General features: G+C 43.5%; 1 non-coding gene and 1 pseudogene across 1 annotated transcript; one reads left to right on the plus strand and one right to left on the minus strand.

The window, feature by feature from the left end:
• Positions 1–1,079: 1,079 nt before the first annotated feature.
• LOC102287124 (protein-L-isoaspartate O-methyltransferase domain-containing protein 2-like) overlaps positions 1,080–18,712 on the plus strand; it is a 158,098-nt pseudogene continuing 140,465 nt past the window's right edge.
• LOC138990828 (U6 spliceosomal RNA) lies at positions 18,322–18,428 on the minus strand. Its single transcript, XR_011466941.1, has one exon. It is a non-coding gene; the product is annotated as a U6 spliceosomal RNA (small nuclear RNA).

The raw sequence follows: 18,712 nt of genomic DNA on the forward strand, positions 1-18,712 counted from the left end.
TGATACTTTGAGCTGAAAATGGTAATAAACTTGCTCCTCTCGGCCAAGTTCTCCAAATTGCAAACATCAGCAAGAGCGGTGGAATGATAGCAATCGGCCTGAAAGGAAGAAGCCGGCTTTGTGGTTTATTGATAACAGACAATAAAAGACACATGAACGATGTCAAGCATAGTTCAAAGTTATTTTAAGACAAATCATTCTTGTTCATGGAGAAGAGTTTTTTCTTCTTTTTTTATATTAAAAAAAAAACACCCACGTATTTAAAAAGTTCGAACATTCTGCCAAAAGAGGGCAGTATTCACTTACAGTAGAATAGAAAGTGACTAAACAATTACTGAGAGAAGGCGAATGAATGTTTTCCCTCATACTCAGAAGGTGGATAAAATTTGACAAAACGTTCTCCACTCACCATCTTTGTCTCCCCCGCTGGTCATCTGGAATTGTTGCTTAAATTGACCCAAGTTTTACGTTGTTTTTCTGTTTTATATATATTTTAAGTTCTACTTTATGGATGAGAGTTGTTTGAAGATTTCAGTCTCTAAAGATAGAACCAAGAACTTCTCATACGTACCTGCTTACCGAGCGACCGGAAAGTGCACGCTGAACGGAGAGACGCATTCACTGTATAAGCTGCTCCTTCCACCGGTACTGGTGGTGCACGAAGCGGGCAAGCCCCGGTCTGGAGGCGCGGGGCCCCCGGGGGCTGTCCGCGCACAGGCGCGTCCGCGGGCAAGTCTGCTCCAGGGGCGAGGGCGGGGGCTCAGGGCCACACCGGTCCTGTTACATATTCAGTAGTCAGGGAGAAATCAGAAATCACTGGCCCAGTGTCTGAGGAGCGAATATACAGAAAGAAAGGAAACCATCTTTTGAGAGCAGACAGGAGTAGGGGGTATGTGCACCTAGATAAGCCAGTTATCACCACACCTGCCCGTTAGGGTGTGAAATGTTATCGGATAAAAAGAAGAAAAGCTGTCCTGCGTGGACGAAATAACTAGTCACCGTGAGCTCCGAAGCCCTCCCGGCAGCTGAGACGCTGGGCTCCGGAAACGGTGCCGCGACCGCGGGGGAAGGACGCGCGCATGCCCGTTGGCTTTGGCGTGGATGGGTCCTCGATCCGCGACCCCCGCACGCCCCAGACGAGCCCGCCGGGCCCTCCCCCTCCACCGCCAGGTCCCCAGATGGTGGTCAGAGCCGGCTTCTACCTTTCCTGCGACCCCAGGCCTCCGCGCTTAGACTGGAAGGAAAGCGCGAGCAAGTGAAGCGCTGAAATGAACTGGTGTGCTCCTGGGTCCGTCTCCTTTCCAACTTCTTCCAGAAATTTCCACAGAGAATTTTCATCTTCATTCCTTTAGTAACTTTCCTGCACAGATTCCCAATTTAGTCCCTTTATCATCCTCACACCCACCCCACCCAATTCCCATCTTTCCTACTCTGAATTGAACGAACAGGATCTGTTGCATTTGGAAATAACTCACGTAATCTCGCGCGGGGCTCGCGTCCACGCGCCCCGCAGTCTCTGGTGGGTGATGCTCCCGGTTCCCCCAAACCGCTCTCCCCCCGACACCACCCCCCCCCCCCGCCCCCAGCCACCAGGCCAGCATCTCAGGGGTGGGGCCTGTGGACACCCAGTTCAGCACCCAGGAGCCCCCGTGGGCTGGGAGAGCACACCACATCCTACTTCCGCGTGGGATGTGGGGAATCATGAAATGAGGGTTTTTAGCTCGGTAATGAAAGTTGACACTGGTGGTTGGCTGTTGCACATGAAACATATCTATTCGGCCCGTATGTCTTCATCGTAATTTTTGTTAAGTATTTTGTTAATTTTGTATGATCCTGAATATGGAATTGTCTTACTAGAAAAACTCACAAGACAGATTCTTAAGCCTAGGGCCACTTGCGCAAAGTGGATGCTCTTCCTGGCTTGTCAAGTCTCAGGACTGTAAATAGCAAATCTCTGCGTGTTTTTTAGAAAGTAAAAGAGCATACTTTTGGAAAAGAATACTTGCAGAAACTGAATCATAAATAAAATATAGCTTCTGGCAGGAATTGGGATGCCAGGAAGAAGACGTAAGGGCTATTTTAAGAACAGTCCTGGTCTGCCCTTTGCAAGTGAAGGCGTGAGGGCTGCACACAGGAGGAGCTGAATTCAGCGACCTGGGTGTGAAGCTGGCTCTGCCTGGTCCTCCCTGGGATTCAGGGCGAGATGCTCAGTCCCACAGAGCCTGTTCCTTCCTCCACAGCAACAACAATATCTGACTTGGAGAGTTGTGGGTCTGGAACAAATAAGGAGCAAGAAGTGCCTCGAGAGTGCCTGGTCCATGGGAACCATGCAGTGGGTAAATTCTGTGCTTCTTACAGATGTGTGTAGAGGAGGACGTGGAGGAGGAAGACGATGAGGACACGAGGGTGACGTGTCTGAGCCTCTCAGGGAGCAGAGGGTCAGGGCAAGGAGCAGGTGGACACCCGCCCACCTCCCACCCCAGCCTGAGGTGGTCACCTGAGTGAAGTCATCCTGGGGCCTCGCCTCCGATGGTGTGGCTCATGGCTACTGTGGAGAAGCGATTCAGGTCTAGGTCTATGAGTGTTGCTCAGATCTGGGCTCTGTTTCCACCCGCATCTCTGTGCCTGCTTGCTTCCTGTCATACCCCAGAGGACACTCTCACTACCCCCCACCCCCGACTCCAGCTCACTTTATGCAGTGTGTGTGCTTTGCACTGACTAAATTGTGGGTAAAAGGGCACTTATTAGAAATCTGAGAACTGAAGGTGAGGCTGGGAGGTACCTTGACCTCCTGTTCTGCTGAGGGTGGGTGAGCTCTCACCTGGCACCAAGTGCTGTGGGAGCCCTGTGACTCTGGCTGCCAAGCTTACTGGGGATCATTGCTTCTGGAGCCCTTCCGGGGTGTCAGTGTCCTGGTGCTCACACCATCCTCTGTGCTTGATGACGATGAGGTTCCTACCACAGCGATGTGGAGGGGGTGCTCGGAGGGGTACTCTGTCCCCCTCATGGGTAAAAGGGGGGAATCGAGTCTTCCTGCCACGGGAGGGAGCAGTGATGACAGAGGTTCTAGGCTGTTGTGTCGTGTGTACATGTGGGCAGGTGGCTGCGAGACTGCACGTAGGAAAAGGGAAGTTCGTGCATCTTATTTACCTCGCTTTGCCTTGAACGTGAAAATGTTGAAGGTTTGAGTCACAACTCGTGAGCCTGCTGTGAAGAATGTAGCCACTGACAGAGGTGAGGACAGCCTGGTGCGGTGGGCTGACTGTGCCTGCCTGTGTGTGAAAGTGTCTGTGATAGGGGATGCACACAGGGTCTACTCTGAACACAAGGGGGCTTACAGCCCAGGAGGGGATTTGGGGTGGTAGGTGCGAGATGACTAAGAGGAGACGTGGTCGTGGTGGGGGGGGTCTCTTGCTGGAGGTGGAATGGGAGGGTCACACCTTGGGGTGGGGGGGTCACTCTACACCCACCTGGCAGATAGAAGAGGAGCTGTCCCCCCCATACTTTTGAACGACAGTGAGTGGAACAATGTGTTAAGTTGCTGTTGGTATTTTTCTTTATGGATTAATTTCATGATAAAGGTAATAAATATTAGAACCACTGATTTTCTACCTTTTGTCCATGTAGCTTTTTCTCTATTGAGGATACAAAGTCTCTCTCCCTTTGTTCTGCTGAGGTTTGAAATCATCAGTCAGTCAGTTCAGTCTCTCAGTCGTGTCCAACTCTTTGCGACCCCATGAATCACAGCATCAGCCTGTAAATTTGCACCAATGCACTTTGTGAATGCTGCTGCTGCTGCTAAGTCACTTCAGTAGTGTCCGACTCTGTGCGACCCCATAGATGGCAGCCCACCAGGCCCCGCCGTCCCTGGGATTCTCCAATGGAGAGTACTAATTAGTAAGCCAGCTACCTGTGTAAATAACTACTATATAAATACATGTCCAACATAGTTTATGGGAGAACAAGCCCTATAAAAGCTATATTATTCTTATGTACTTATTTAATTTTGGAACAAAATGAATTACTGTGAAACCTTAAATTTCAGAAGCCCTTCCTTGGGTAAACTGTATGCAGAATACAATTTCACAATGACTGAAAATAGCTTGTGTGTCTACTCTAAAGTGTGAAAATGTGTTATGATAATAGGCACATTTTTTGATCTTTTATATGAATTTCATAAAATAATATGGAGGAATTAGGTATATACATTTTCAAATTATAGTTTTTTTTTTTTAAGAAATAACCAGTGTCTGTTCTTTTGTGTCTACTCTATTGATATACTTTTAACTCATTCTTTTAAATCTCTTTTGTGAACTTACATATTCAGAAGACATATGATTCTTTTAATCATTTAAATATCAACAGCAATCTAAAGTTATTAATACTTTCATCTTCCCACCATAGATAATTCAGAAACAGTAACATTGATGACATTTCTCTGGAAAGCATTAAGGAATAGCCTTTAAAAATGACGGTTAATAAAGCATTTCTATTAACTAGCTAGTTACTGCCATTGGAAGTTACATTGATTTTAATCTTTTGAGGTTCGACACTATTATTGTTGAGTGGGGGGGAAAATTCTGATATTCTTCCAAAACAAATTGTTGTTCAGCTTCTCCCATCCTTTGTGAACCCATGGACTGCAGCATGTTAGGCTTCCCGGGCCTTCACTATCTCCCGGAGTTTGTCCACTGAGTCAGTGATGCTAACTAACCATCTCATCTTCTGCTGCCCTCTTCTCCTACCTTCAATCTTTCCCAACATCAGGATCTTTGCCAATGAGTTATCAGGTGGCCAAAGTGTTGGAGCTTCAGCTTTAGCATCAGTCCTTCCAGTGAATATTCAGGGTTGATTTCCTTTAGGATTGACTGCTTTGATCTCCTTGTTGTTCATGGGACTCTCAAAAATCTTCTTCAGCACCATAATTCAAGACCATCAGTTCTTTGGCACTCAGCATTCTTTATTGTCCAACTCTCACATCCGTGTATGACTACTGGATAAACCATAGCTTTGACTATGCAGACCTTTGTTGGCAAAGTGACATCTCTGCTTTTTAATATGCTGTCTAGGTTGGTCATAGGGCTTCCCTGATAGCTCAGTTGGTAAAGAATATGCCTGCAATGTAGGAGACCCTGGTTTGATTCCTGGGTCAGGAAGATCCACTGGAGAAGGGATAGGCTATCCACTTCAGTATTCTTGGGCTTCCCTTGTGGCTCAGCTGGTAAAGAATCTGCCTGCAGTGTGGGAGACCTGGGGCGATCCCTGGGTTGGGAAGATCCCCTGGAGAAGGAAAAGGCTACCCACTCCAGTATTCTGGCCTGGAGAATTCCATGGAGTGCAGTCCATGTGGCCGCAAAGAGTTGGACATGACTGAGCAACTTTTACTTTCACTAGGTTGGTCATAGCATTCCTTCTAAGAGGCAAGTATCTTAAATTTCATGGCTGCAGTCATCATCTGCAGTGATTTTTGGAGCCCAAGAAAATAAAATCTGTCACTACTTCTATTTTTTCCCCATCTATTTGCCATGAATTGATGGGACCAAATGTAAAACATAGACTTCACTTTGAAAATTCGCTTAAAGTTCTGAATATTATGAAGTGAAAGAATCCTGTTGTTTCAGTCACCATTAAACCATTAAAATTGCAGAGATATTAAACAGCTTTCCTATGGATTATACGTCAGTGGATTAAATAGGACATTCATATCAAGGCTGCTGCAGCTGCTAAGTCACTTCAGTCGTGTCTGACTCTGCGCAACCCCATAGACGGCAGCCCACTAGGCTCCTCTGTCCCTGGGATTCTCCAGGCAAGAACACTGGAGTGGGTTGCCATTTCTTTCTCCAATGCATGAAAGTGAAAAGTGAAAGTGAAGTCGCTCGGTCGTGCCCAACTCTTAGCGACTCCATGGACTGCAGCCTACCAGGCTCCACCATCCATGGGATTTTCCAGGCAAGAGTGGGCTGCCATTGCCTTCTCCACACTGCATTTAAATTACACTGCAATCAGTATTTGATGCTCTTTTAAAATCATATTCTACATAGTAGCCATCTCTTCTTATATCAATTTACATGTTTCCTAAGATTTTCTTAAACATGACTCCCGGGAGCAGGATTCTTTTGGGGAGAGTGTTTCCTAGAAAAGGCAAGGGCTGCTGTAGAGGACTGCAAGCCACTTTTCATGTTGCACATAAAGATTCAGTTCAGTAGAGCAGCCTTGAATAATGGTAATAAAAAATGGACTGCTGCTGGAAATGGTGTAAATTGTATACACTTAGTGAAAGGACTTTTCAATGTGAAAGACTCAAGATGCCCTGTTTCTTAGCAGAATGTTGAATTTGATAACATGGTAAATAAAGGCATGGGCTTCCCTGTTGGCTCAGTGGTAAAGAACCTACCTGCAATGCAGGAGATGAGGGTTTGATCCCTGGATTGGAAAGATCCCCTGGAGAAGGAAATGACAATCCATTCCAATATTCTTGCCTGGGGAATCCCATGGACACAGAAACGTGGTGGGCATCCACGGGGTCACAAGAGTCAGACAGACTTAGAGACTAAACAACAAATAACAAACAAAGGTAACCAATCTGGTCAAACTATAGCAAGTGAAAGTGGCTCAGTCATGTCCGACTCTTTGTGACCCCATGGACTCTACTCCCCATAGTCCACAGAATTCTCCAGGCCAGACCCTAACATGTAAAGAATCTCAGGCAGATTCTTTACCAACTGAGCTATCAGGGAAGCTTCCCTGGTAATTCAGATGGTAAAATGTCTGCTTGCAATGCAGAAGACCTGGGTTTGATCCCTGGGTTGGGAGGATCCCCTGGAGAAAGGAATGGCAACCCACTCCAGTATTATTACCTGGAGAATTCCATGGACAGAGGAACCCGGTGGACTGCAGTCCATGGGGTGACAAAGAGTTGGACCAACCAAATTATAGCAAAGTGATCTGCTATATGGAACCTCCAAGAGGAACTCCAATGCAGAACGCAGGCTGGAAAGTGGGGCTGGCTGGATCTGCCCCAGGGGAGTCTGGTCTACCCTGAGGGTCCTATCCTCCACCACATCCCTTCTCAGTCTTGGGTTCAGCAATAGATTCCTGGATACAATACCAAAAGCACAGTGACAAAAGAAAAAGTAGATAAATAGTTCTTTACCAAAATTAGCAACTAGAGCACCATTAAAAAATAAGACAAAGAATGGGAGAAAATTTTCAGATCATATATCTGACAAGAGTCTTTTGTAAATAGAACAAAGAGCCCTTCCCTCTCGACAACAGCAACAACAAAACGGGTAACACAGTCAAAATTGAGGAAAGTATTTGAAGAGCTGTTTGTTGAAAGAAAATACACAAATGACCAAGAAAGCCCATCAGAAGATGCTCAATGTCATTAGTCACTAAGGAGATGCAAATCAAAGCTAAAATGAGCTACAACTTTAACCCTTCAGATTAGATCAGTCGCTCAGTCGTGTCTGACTCTTTGCGACCCCATGAATCGCAGCATGCCAGGCTTTCCTGTCCATCACCAACTCCCGGAGTTCACTGACACTCACATCCATCGAGTCAGTGATGCCATCCAGCCATCTCATCCTCTGTCGTCCCCTTCTCCTCCTGCCCCCAGTCCCTCCCAGCATCAGAGTCTTTTCCAATGAGTCAACTCTTCGCATGAGGTGGCCAAAGGACTGGAGTTTCAGCTTTAGCATCATTCCTTCCAAAGAAATCCCAGGGCTGATCTCCTTCAGAATGGACTGGTTGGATCTCCTTGCAGTCCAAGGGACTCTCAAGAGACTTCTCCAACACCACAGTTCAAAAGCATCAATTCTTCCACACTCAGCTTTCTTCACAGTCCAACTCTCACATCCATACATGATCACTGGAAAAACCATAGCCTTGACTAGACGGACCTTTGTTGGCAAAGTAATGTCTCTGCTTTTGAATATGCTATCTAGGTTGGTCATAACTTTCCTTCCAAGGAGTAAGCGTCTTTTAATTTCATGGCTGCAGTCATCATCTGTAGTGATTTTGGAGCCCAGAAAAATAAAGTCTGACACTGTTTCCACTGTTTCCCCATCTATTTCCCATGAAGTGGTGGGACCGGATGACATGATCTTCGTTTTCTGAATGTTGAGCTTTAAGCCAACTTTTTCACTCTCCTCTTTCACTTTCATCAAGAAGCTTTTGAGTTCCTCTTCACTTTCTGCCATAAGGGTGGTGTCATCTGCATATCTGAGGTTATTGATATTTCTCCTGGCAATCTTGATTCCAGCTTGTGTTTCTTCCAGTCCAGCGTTTCTCATGATGTACTCTGCATATAAGTTAAATAAACAGGGTGACAATATACAGCCTTGACGAACTCCTTTTCCTATTTGGAACCAGTCTGTTGTTCCATGTCCAGTTCTAACTGTTGCTTCCTGACCTGCATACAAATTTCTCAAGAGGCAGATCAGGTGGTCTGGTATTCCCATCTCTTTCAGAATGTTCCACAGTTTATTGTGATCCACACAGTCTAAGGCTTTGGCATAGTCAATAAAGCAGAAATAGATGTTTTTCTGGAACTCTCTTGCTTTTTCCATGATCCAGCGAATGTTGGCAATTTGATCTCTGGTTCCTCTGCCTTTTCTAAAACCAGCTTGAACATCAGGAAGTTCACGGTTCACATATTGCTGAAGCCTGGCTTGGAGAATTTTGAGCATTACTTTACTAGTGTGTGAGATGAGTGCAATTGTGCGGTAGTTTGAGCATTCTTTGGCATTGCCTTTCTTTGGGATTGGAATGAAAACTGACCTTTTCCAGTCCTGTGGCCACTGCTGAGTTTTCCAAATTTGCTGGCATATTGAGTGCAGCACTTTCACAGCATCATCTTTCAGGATTTGGAATAGCTCAACTAGAATTCCATCACCTTCACTAGCTTTGTTCATAGTGATGCTTTCTAAGGCCCACTTGACTTCACATTCCAGGATGTCTGGCTCTAGGTCAGTGATCACACCATCGTGATTATCTGGGTTGTGAAGATCTTTTTTGTACAGTTCTTCTGTGTATTCTTGTCATCTCTCCTTAATATCTTCTGATTCTGTTAGGTCCATACCATTTCTGTCCTTTTTCGAGCCCATCTTCGCATGAAATGTTCCTTTGGTATCTCTGATTTTCTTGAAGAGATCCCTAGTCTTTCCCATTCTGTAGTTTTCCTCTATTTCTTTGCATTGATCACTGAAGAAGGCTTTCTTATCTCTTCTTGCTATTCTTTGGAACTCTGCATTCAGATGTTTATATCTTTCCTTTTCTCCTTTGCTTTTTGCTTCTCTTCTTTTCACAGCTATTTGTAAGGCCTCCCCAGACAGCCATTTTGCTTTTTTGCATTTCTTTTCTATGGGAATGGTCTTGATGCCTGTCTCCTGTACAATGTCATGAACCTCATTCCATAGTGCATCAGACACTCTATCTATCAGATCTAGGCCCTTAAATCTATTTCTCACTTGCACTGTATAATCATAAGGGATTTGATTTAGGTCATACCTGAATGGTCTAGTGGTTTTCCCTACTTTCTTCAATATAAGTCTGAATTTGGCAATAAGGAGTTCATGGTCTGAGCCACAGTCAGCTCCTGGTCTTGTTTGTGCTGACTGTATAGAGCTTCTCCATCTTTGGCTGCAAAGAATACAATCAATCTGATTTCAGTGTTGACCATCTGGTAATGTCCATGTATAGAGTCTTCTCTTGTGTTGTTGGAAGAGGGTGTTTGTTATGACCAGTGCATTTTCTTGGCAAAACGCTATTAGTCTTTGCCCTGCTTCATTCCGTATTCCAAGGCCAAATTTGCCTGTTACTCCAGGTGTTTCTTGACTTCCTACTTTTGCATTCCAGTCCCCTATGATGAAAAGGACATCTCTTTTGGGTGTTAGTTCTAAAAGGTCTTGTAGGTCTTCATAGAACTGTTCAACTTCAGCTTCTTCAGCGTTACTGGTTGGGGCATAGACTTGGATTACTGTGATATTGAATGGTTTGCCTTGGAAACGAACAGAGATCATTCTGTCATTTTTGAGATTGCATCCAAGTACTGTATTTTGGACTCATTTGTTGACCATGATGGCCACTCCATTTCTTCTGAGGGATTCCTGCCCACAGTAGTAGATATAATGGTCATCTGAGTTAAATTCACCCATTCCAGTCCATTTGAGTTCGCTGATTCCTAGAATGTCGACATTCACTCTCGCCATTTCTTGTTTGACCACTTCCAATTTGCCTTGATTCAATGGACCTGACATTCCAGGTTCCTATGCAATATTGCTCTTTACAGCATCGGACCTTGCTTCTATCACCAGTCACATCCACAGCTGGGTATTCTTTTTGCTTTGGCTCCATCCCTTCATTGTTTCTGGAGTTATTTCTCCACTGATCCAGTAGCATATTGGGCACCTACTGACCTGGGGAGTTTCTCTTTCAGTATCCTGTCATTTTGCCTTGAGAATGGTGAAAATAAAAAGATAAAAACAAGTGTCAGCAAGGATGTGGAGAAACCCTGCTGATGGAATTGTGAAATGAACCACTTTGGCAAACTTCTTGGCAATTCCTCAAAGCCTTAAATGTAGAATTACCATATGACCCAGTAACCCTAGTCCTAGGTAGATAACCAAGATAGACAAAGACATGTTTCCACACAAAAGGCTGTACAGGGGTGTTTCTAGTAGTGTTTCATTGTTCAGTTGCTAAGTCATCTCTGAATCTGCAACCCCATGGACTGCAGCATGCCAGGCTCCTTTGTCCTCCACTAACTCCTAGAGTTTGCTCAGATTCATGTCCATTGAGTTGATGATGCTATGTAACCATCTCATCCTCTGCCACCCCCTTTTTCTCCTGCCCTCAGTATTTCCAGCATCAGATTTTTTCCCAATGAATCAGCTCCTAGTAGTAGGGTTCATCAGGACGTGATTCAAATGCCCATCAACAGATAAGTGGATAGAGACAATGTGGTCTGTCCATTCCTTGGCATATCCTTCAGCAGTAAAAGGGCAGTACTGATTCATGCTACAGTGTTGAAAACGCTTTGCTTAGTGAAAGGAGCCAGACACAAACCAACATATATTGTATGGTTTCATTTGTATAAGCATCTAGATATACACATCATGAGGGCGATCTGGTTTCGACGTCTGTCACCTCATTGATCACCAGGGTTGATTTGGCTGATCTGGCTGGCTAGGGGGGTGTCCCCTTTCCTTTCTCACCTCTCCCTGTGCATCCCTCCCAAAGCTGCACGCTCGGTTGAAGAGGACAACCATCCCCAAGAGAGGAGGACCGGTCCTCGGTCAAGGGCATGCAAGCAGTGGTGCTTCCCTGCTAGAACCTCCAACAAGCTCTCAGAATAGATACCTTGTAGAGACAGTGATGTAGGGGCCATGGAGTGGGTGAGTCCATGGGAGGATTTCTGCTCGTGAGGATGTGTTATGAGATAGATGAACGTGGGGCGTGATGATGTGTTTTGGGTTTTTCTGGGGTGGTGCAAATATTCTAAAAGTAGATACTGGTGATTGCTGCACAGCTCTGTCAAGATGCTAGAAACACTGAATTGTGCACTTTAAGTGGGTGAGTTTTTTGGCATGCAAATTCTATTTCAGTATGGCTGTTATACAGTTTTCCCCTTGGCTTTCATTTTCTCATTTGAGAAATGAGAAAGTTGGGGTTGATTTTAGCTTCTTCTAGGGCTTCCCTGGTGGCTCAGATGGTGGGAAGATCCTCTGGAGAAGGGAATGGAAACTTACTCCAGTATTCTTGCCTAGAGAATCCCGTGGACAGAGGAGCCTAGCAGGTTAGAGTCATGAGGTCACAAAGAGTTGGACACAGCTAAGCACACACACACATCCTGTAAGGTGAATCTCATTTGAGTCTCAGTTCAGTTCAGTCATTCAGTTCGTGTCCGACTATTTGCAACCCCATGGACTGCAGCACGCCAGGCCTCCCTGTCCATCACCAACTCCCAGAGCTTACTCAAACTCCATCGAGTTGGTGATACCATCCAGCCATCTCATCCTCTGTCATCCCCTTCTCCTTCCACCTTCAATCTTTCCCAGCATCAGGGTCTTTTCAAATGAGTTAGTTCCTTGCATCAGGTGGCCAAAGTATTGAAGTTTCAGCTTCAGCATCAGTCATTCCAATGAATATTCAGGACTGATTTCCTTTAGGATGGACTGGTTGGATCTCCTTGCAATAGACATTTGAGTCTATGTCAGTGTATATGTTTGTCTCACATCCTGTGACAGATTTTTAAATGAGGATTCATGTTATTTCTATACTCTGAAGTGCCTGTTAAACAACATGTATATTTAGTACAAAATGCTGTTTACTGCACTTCCACAATAGTGTTTTCTTTTTTAGCAGCTCAGTAAGCCATCCTAACTTTATGAGCTATAGTAACTTCATTAACTGTCTTGTTCCCTCCCACAGGTCCATAATCTTGTTAAACTAAACCAGCAGCTGGAATGTGGAGTTAATTTAAAAATTAACTTCCCTTATACTTGTTAAGGATGAGAGATTTCCTAATTAGTCCTGACAAAGAGTCAGTTTTGATGGACTTTTTAATTTTAATAACGTATTAGCTTACATATTTGTTTGTCAGATATGTAGAGCAGCAGGGGTATCTTTTATCTAATCTTACAATTAGAATTCCAAACTAATTGTAAAGAAATTTGAGCTTTTTCCTTTTTCTTCAGGGAATTAGTCCAGATCTAAGAGAGAAGTTGGAGCTCTGGACTAAAAGAATCCCCAGGGGCAGCACCCAGTGGGTATTGGGAGGGGCTGGATTCAGCAAGGTTTGCTCAGGGTTTGTGTTTCTTGTAGCCTCGCTCTGATGTCTGTGTACGTGGGGGAGCAGTCCCCTCTCATTCTGGACAGACTGATGTTGGTGTAGGAGGACCGTGACCGTGCGTGGTGAGAGGCCCTGGCTGGGTGGGGATGGTGGTTCTGACTGGGGACTGCTCTGTGTGGAGGCTGTCTGCAGTGCCATCGGGTGGGGGCGGTGCTGATGAAGACTGCAGGGCTCCTAGAGGGCCAGTGCTGCCTCTGCACAGATGCAGAGTCTACTTCGGAAGAAAGTGAAAGTGTTAGTCACTCAGTCCTGTCCGACTCTTTGTGACCCCATGGACTGTAGCTCGCCAGGCTCCTCTGTCCATGGAACTCTCCAGGCAAGAGTACTGGAGTGGGTTGCCATTTCCTTTTCCAGGGGATTTTCCTGACCCAAGGATTACACCCTGGTCTCCTGCATTGCAGGCAGATTCTTTACTGCCTGAGCCACCAAGGCAGAGTCTGCTGGGACCACCTAATATTTTTCCTTCCATGGGTGATGCCTGTGGGGTTTTTTTGGCAACTGGCCCAGCTTGTGGTTGTCTTCATGGTGGTGATGTCACAGGTGTGGGTGTGTGGGTGCCTGTGCAGTGGCCGTAGGCCTGGGGTCTGGAGAGCTGGCCCTTGTGAGTCAGCCTCAGCTTCTGCTGGCCGGCCTGCAGCAGTGCTGGGTAGGGAGCCTGAGATGAGGGAGCAGAGCTGTTGTCTGCTGGGGAGCACAGAGCAAGCCAAGCAGGCTCTGGGGCTGGGTATACCCTGGGGTAGAGTGCTGGCAGCTGTGGTTGTGGGCAGTTCGACAGAGGCACTGTTGGGATCCCCAGTGGCAAAGTCAGCCTGGGCCCCATAAACCGGGCCACGGGACCACAGTGGTGCCTGCTGTGTGGCTGGTGTTGCTGGACCACCTTCTTCTTTGATCCTCGCTGCCTCCAGTGTATTTGCTGAGCTGCTCTCCCCATCAGTCCTTTCTGTGCAGTTTTTCTCCTTTTTTGCTCCACCGTGTTGCTGTAGGTTCTCAATTGGACTCTTCAGCCCTAAAGCTATTTTCATTTGTGAATAGCTGTCTAATTGTTTTTTTGTTGTTGCAGGGAATGAAGGCTGGTATCTCCTACTATGTCATCTTGCTCAGTTTAGATTTTTTTTCAATTATTATCAAAATATGTATGAAAAATAATGTGTTCGGTTTTGTATATTTAACTTGGATTTTTATGAGTATATATTCAAATAGTCTTTGGATACAATCATGTTTAAAGAATTCTTTAGACTATTGAGAAACAGTACATGACAAGATAGGGTTGGAAAAGAAGACATAAAAATAGAGTTCAGAAAAAGGTAAAATAGCAGCAGAAAGGTAGTGTTTTAGAAGCAGTCTGCTTAAATTTTTAAAAGCTGGTAATAATGAAAGAGCAGGCTTCTGCCATTCGTGACCCATATAAAATCTGCAGAGTTCATTACACATTCTTCAGGTTTAATTACTGATCTAAGCAATAAAAACAAGCCAACTGGACATTGCAAATTGTTTAGATTTTTTTTACTACTGATCAAAATAATGAAAATGAGCAAGGAAATTATTCTCATCAAATCCACAATTTTATCAGGTTTGATCAAACTGATAAAACTACAGTCTTTACCAAATGAAGCTTGAATTACTGATCAAAATAATGAGAACAAATGCCAAAAGCATTTACATCAAATTCCTAACCCAGAAGCACAGATGCAATTCTTGTCCGGCATAAGATGATGAAGAAAGTGGCTTCCCAGAATGAGCAGGTCGGAGGGGGAGTCGGGACCGGGAGCCCCACTGTCTTCTGAGAGCCCGTCCTGGAGGGTGGCCCTGCTTCCAGGAAACAAAGCAATTTGGGTTCATGACGAAGAACCTTTTCATCGGGTGAAGAAGAAATAGAAACGAGCCTTTACATTCACAGATCGTGCATATCTTGTAACTGTTTTTCTGTGTTTTCTAGTCTTCTGTCAGTTATTCATGATGGAAGAATTTGAGTTCTTTATGAGGAGACTATTTAAAAATTGCTATTACAGAGAAAAGCACACATAATACAAAGGCTAGAATTGAAAAATTCTGAAGAAATAGCAAAAAATTGATATTTAACAAAGAGAGTGAAGTCAAAGTCACTCAGTTGTGTCTGACTATTGCAACCCCATGGACTGTAGCCTGCCAGGCTCCTCTGTCCATGGAATTTTCCAGGCAAGAATTTTGGATTGGGTTGCCATTTCCCTACTCCACTAAGAAAGAGAAGTAATAAAAAAAAAAAAAAAAATTGGTATAATGTTCTAGAAATACTTAGTCAAACATAGCGATGCTTTATTTATTTATAGGGCTTCCCTGGTAAAGAATTCAGTGTATTTTCCTTGACCATGAATATAATTGGTGATGGAGATAACCAGAGATTTTTTAAAATTATCACTAAATTGGATGATCATGTACAAATAATTAGGAACAGCTGGTTTCTTATTAAAACTCATCTATTAATTTTTTCAAATATCATAATTTCATTTTTGGAAGCTCTGTTCAGAAATGTATCCATTTAACTTGTTATCCAGTTGGTTACCTGCTAATATTTAAATTTATCCAGAATCTTTATAAGCAAATTCATGAAGAAATTTAGAATGTAAAAATCCCTGCCTGTACAGTTAGCTTACAATTATAGATATGATTCATGGTTACTTTTTTTTAATGAAAATATACTGGTTATGATTGTTAAATCAAATATATCTATTTAAATAAATACGTATTCTTGAATAGGGAAGACTTAACATCATAAAGACAAAATCAGGCATGTTCAGGGTAATGTGGCTGTAGACTGGATTCCACATCATAAAGGTCTTTTTTAAAAGTTAACTTATGTATTTATTATAGTACAGTAAAAGTACCATTAGATTTTTTTTTTCCTGGAATGAGATAAGTTGATTATAAAGTCCACTCAGAGGAAAATATAGGTAAGAATTGCTAGAAAAACTCTAAGGGCAACCGGGCCAGTTAGAAGCTCTAGATATAGCGGATAATAAAGCTCATGACAAAGCTTCTCAGAAAAATAATAAACTGGGAAATTCTAGTAAGGTTAGCAGATGAGGTTAAGGATGCCCTTGGGCTTAATTATTACAAATTTATGAAGAATCTACTCTTCAGGGTCAGAGGTTTTCCCCAGCAAAGGACTGCAGCATGAGCTGACAATTAGCCTGTGAATAGTTGGCCTCAGAAAGCAAAGAGGAACTGAAGAGTCTTTTGATGAAAGTTAAAGAGAAGAGTGAACAAATTGGCATAAAACTCAACATTCAAAAAACTAAAATCCTGACATCCAGTCCCATCACTTCATGGCAAATAGAGAGGAAATGATGGAAACAGTGACAGACTTTATTTTCTTGGGCTCTGCAGATGGTGACTGCAGCCATGAAATTAAAAGACGCTTGCTCCTTGGAAGAAAAACTATGACCATCCTAGATAGCATATTAAAAAGCAGAGCCATTACTTTGCCAACAAAGGTCTGTCTAGTCAAAGCTATGGTTTTCCAGCAGTCATGTATGGATGTGAGAGTTGGACTATAAAGAAAGCTGAGGGCCAAAGGATTGATGCTTTTGAATTGTGGTGTTGGAGAAGACTCTTGAGAGTCCCTTGGACTGCAAGGAGATCCAACCAGTCCATCCTGAAGGAAATCAGTCCTGAATATTCATTGGAAATACTGATGCTGAAGCTGCAATACTTTGGCCACCTGATGAGAAGAACTAACTCATTTGAAAAGACCCTGATGCTGGCAAAGATTGAAGGCAGGAGGAGAAGGGGACGACAGAGGATGAGATGGTTGAATGGCATCACTGACTTGAGGGACATGAGTTTGAGCAAGCTCTGGGAGTTTGTGATGGACAGGGAAGCTTGGCGTGCTGCAGTTCATGGGGTTGCAAAGAGTTGGACACGAACTGAGAGACTGAACTGAACAGATAGGTTTATTATAGTCATAAAAATACTGCACACATTTATACATAACACTGAGTGACTGAACTGAACTGAATTGGCCTTAAACATAGTTTGGCTCATTCCAGGTATAGACCAGTTACAGAGGAGAAACAAGAGAGCTGAATGAATATATAGAGAAAAATTACAAATCTGGTTCATCTCATTTAAACTGTGCTGCATAGATAGGATATGGATGACACACACAGGCAGGGGTGGTTTAGGTGTTGATAAGATTAACAGGTGATAAGTTTTGATGGAATTGAGGAATTTATGAAGTTGAGGAAGTACAGAGAATAATCCTTTTCTGTCCTCAAGGAGTTCAAAAGTTAGTGGGCAGTTAAACAACATGCACACAAACACACATGCAAAGACACACAAAATCTAAGTATAAACAATTCAGATGGCATTATGAGATCCTTTATGTAATTGGAAATTGTATATATATATATATATATGTTTTCTTGATGTTGATGATATAATTAAATGTGCTCTTGTAAACCTGTTAATCTCTATTGTAGGAATATACATGTTCAGTATAAGTGTGGCAGAACAACTTCATGGTGGCAGAACAGTGTGAACAGAAAGTGTAAGACTGTCCGTGTGGACATAGCCTAGATGATGACAGCTTGAATTCTTTCCAGGGTTGTTCACCCTTTAAAACTTTGATAACAAAAGTAGTCTTTTTGGTTCATGATGGCAGATTGATTGCCTTGTATATTTACATTTTACTAGGTTCACTGATATGACTGTTAAAATTGACTATTTGTTAAAACACAAATTGACTGTTTGTTTCACAATGACAACTTGATGGGCTTTTGAAAGCAGTTATATTTACGTTTTACAGGATCTGCTCTTCTGAACATTTGTCAGTATAACAGGATCCACCTTTGACACTTGCTTTTAAGCAAAAGCCAAGAAGAGCAAGTTTGAAAGTGTGTTTGGAGGTTCTGAACAGAGCATGTGTCTACCCAAGAAAGTTCTCCTCCTCCACGAAGCAGGATGTGTATGGAGGATGCACGCGAACAAATGAAGGAAGGACTGCAGGTCTGCCAGCCTGAGCATCTCAGCTGCCGCATTCGAGCACCCTTGTTACTGCGTGAGGTTTCAGAAAAATGGATGGGGTGGGGAATGGTTTGTTTATTACAGCAGAAATGTGGCTTTATATCTAAATATCAGAGAGGATAAGAAGTTGGTGTGCTGGTTCAGAAAGACTGGTAGATGATAGATACAGGTGGGTAGGTAGATAGGTAGATAGGTGGCTAAGTGAACAGTGGCTGGTGCTCAGTATGTAATGTGTACATTAGTTTTGGTTATTATCTTTGACAAAATCCATCTTCTTATTGTCTCATTAATTCAGGTCATTTGATGGTGGCAAGTACCCCATTTTTTTAACATGAATCAGCCATAGGTATACATATATCCCCTCCCTTTTGAACCTCCCTCCCATCTCCCTCCCCATCCCACCCCTCTAGGTGAATACAGAGTCCCTGTTTGAGTTTCCTGAGTCATACAGCAAATTCCCGTTGGCTAAAAATACGGAACACTTCACGAATTTGTGTATCATCCTTGTATAGGGGCCACGCTAATCTTCTCTGTACGATTCCAATTTTAGTATATGTGCCGCTGAAGTGAGCACAAATACCCCATTTTTAACATAAAAGATAAAATCTGAGTTTTCATAATGCACATTTTGTTGGGTCTCCAGGGGTGTTGCTTTATGACAGACATTTGGCTGTAGAAGACCTGAACTGGGGCATGAAACAGTGAAATCCTAGTTTTCTCGTTACTTGGGGAAGGCTCAAAGATTGGTGCATTTAAAAAAAAACTTTAAATCTTGGATAGTCTCTTTGGTATGCCTAGTTTTATAAGAAGAGAGTGATAGAATTCCAAACCATAGTGCTTCCCCGAGTGTACAAAAAA

The sequence above is a fragment of the Bos mutus genome, chromosome 14, assembly GCF_027580195.1.
Source record: "Bos mutus isolate GX-2022 chromosome 14, NWIPB_WYAK_1.1, whole genome shotgun sequence".
Lineage (NCBI taxonomy): Eukaryota > Metazoa > Chordata > Mammalia > Artiodactyla > Bovidae > Bos > Bos mutus.